The following is a 2,301-nucleotide window of genomic DNA, read 5'->3' as shown; positions in this document are numbered from 1 at the left end:
AGTATCATAAAAAAGACTAGTGGCCGAGCTCACGAGCTGCTCCTGCATTACCCCAATCAGCAAACCTGAGAGAGGTGACACAGAATGCAGGTTTTCAAGAGAGATCGAAGGGGTGATATTGTCTTGTCTCGTAGCGACAGTCCGATTAGTGAGAATTGTCTTGAATACTAACATCCCTCGCGGTTCATCTCTCCGTGAACGGAGGTTGTCAGTCTGTTATCGCTACTGAGAGAGAGCAGACGTTATTCTACACACTCGACATTAAAGGGTAACTAAACCCCATATTTTCAGCTCTACTGCTCTACCCTGGAATTTAAAAAAATGCATTTAGAATGTCAATGTATCAACTTCGAAAAGGAGGGGGGCGGGGCGGGGGTAAGACACGCCCACTCACTGCTTCGCGCCGTTATCAGCCACAACATGATACAATGTCTGCCCCACACACACACAGTGGCTCAGGCTCAGGGCTCAGTGCGCATGTGTGTGTGTGAGGGGAGTGAGTGAGGAGAGAGAGTACGAGGTGAGTGTGTGTGTTCGGCAGGTGTGTGCGAGAGGCACGTTATGATACCGGGGACCGGACATAGACTGTAAATATTATTAATATTGCTTTTTTATCAGACGTGACAGAACTGTTAAACGGCCTTAACTTGCAGCTCCAAGGCAAGAGGAAGCTGGTTTGTGACATGTATTCCCACATAAAATCATTTGAGGTGAAACTAGCGCTGCTTGTGGGACAGGTGCAAAAGCAAAACTTCACCCATCTCCCTGCTACCCAAAAACTCTCTGCTGAGAAACCAGCAGTCCCGTTTCCAACTTCCGCGAATTACATGTTCACTCAAAAGAAATCCGTCTTTTCCAGAACCCCTTTGTTGCCGACATTGACGAAGCCCTGCCTGCTTATCAGTTTGAGTTGGCCGAGTTACAGAATTGTGATGCTCTGAAAGACGCATTCAAGCCCAACAATCTCATTGAATTCTATGCGGAACTCCCAAAGGACAATTACCCAAACATCAAAAAGCATGCTATGAAGATGTCCACACTTTTTGGCAGCACATATATCTGCGAGCAAACCTTTTCACGCATGAAACTGCTGAAAACTCCGATGAGATCAAGGCTTACTGATGAACATTTGCATCAGTCTTAGAGACTGGCTGTGACTAGAATGGAACATTGAACTCCTCACCAGCCAGATGCAGGCACACAGCTCACACTGATGAACATGCATAATAGGTAAGCCCTCTTTTCAGACTTGAAATGCAAAATTAGTTTGAAATCCTCCTTTTCAGCTCTTGTGGATGCTGTGGCTCCATGGGCACCGACATCAAACTGGCCTTGTCCTCTAAGTTGCTTTGCCAGCTCAAAGTATGAAGGCTCTTCTGGGAATGGTGTTCGAGGTGCATGCCTTCAATAGGACATGGGCGTTTATCGCAGCCATGTCCAGAATGTTATAAAACACAGCAACAGGACACCTTCGAGTTCCCCCTTTTACGGTGTACTGACGAGCCATCTGGTCCAGCACATCAACCCTGACCTGATAATAAAAATGATAATTATTATTATTATAATAATAGAGTAGCCTGATGAAATGATAAAGTAAAATGATAAAATAGCTTACCTTGGAGACGTTGTAGAAAGTGACAGTCTCTCACTTTCCCTTCCTATCACTTCCAATGAAGACAGTTGGGTTCTTGGTGCTAAGGAGTGCGACACTCTTTCTTGGTTTCCCCTGGTAAACCGTCAGGGTTGCCCGCTCATGCCTGAGCACCTTTGTGGTAAACAGCTCCTCATCTCTGCTCCTGGACTGAAGGCGGCAGCTCTCGTCTGGCCTTGTTGACCGTACCGACCAGGCTGGTGTTTTTCCAAAGCAGGTTTTTGTCCAGGGTGAGGGATGTGAAAAAACTGCCTGTTGTTGCATTCCTTCCCTTTCCTACGTATGGCTCCACCAGCTTCATCACCACACTCTCCCCCAGACGTTGATGAGCCAGTCTCGTGTTGTCTTTGGCGAGGTATGGGAAGCCATTCAAAAAGTATCTGGTCTCAACATCTGCAGCTAACCAGAACTTTAAACCAAATTTGTCTGGCTTATTCGCCATATACTGCGTAAAGCGGCACCGTGCTTTGGTGGGGAACAGTTGCTCATCCACAGTAATGGACGCCCCAGGTTTGTAGCAAATCCACCCCACGCCTCAGACATCAGACAAATTTGTCACTGCACAGATGGGCATGTCTGTCATCCTTTTTGTCAAAGCGCAGGTAGCGCATTATCTCCCTAAAATGGTTCCTCTGCATCATGACCCTGAA

General features: G+C 46.8%; 1 pseudogene; it reads right to left on the bottom strand.

Moving 5' to 3' along the window:
• Positions 1–1,357: 1,357 nt before the first annotated feature.
• Positions 1,358–2,093, bottom strand: LOC109984136 (uncharacterized; annotated as a pseudogene).
• Between the last annotated feature and the right edge of the window lie 208 nt (positions 2,094–2,301).

The sequence above is a fragment of the Labrus bergylta genome, chromosome 8 (assembly GCF_963930695.1).
Source record: "Labrus bergylta chromosome 8, fLabBer1.1, whole genome shotgun sequence".
Classification (NCBI taxonomy): Eukaryota; Metazoa; Chordata; class Actinopteri; order Labriformes; family Labridae; genus Labrus; species Labrus bergylta.
Note: the sequence above shows the minus strand (reverse complement) of the source record. Positions and strands in the feature narration are given on the sequence as shown.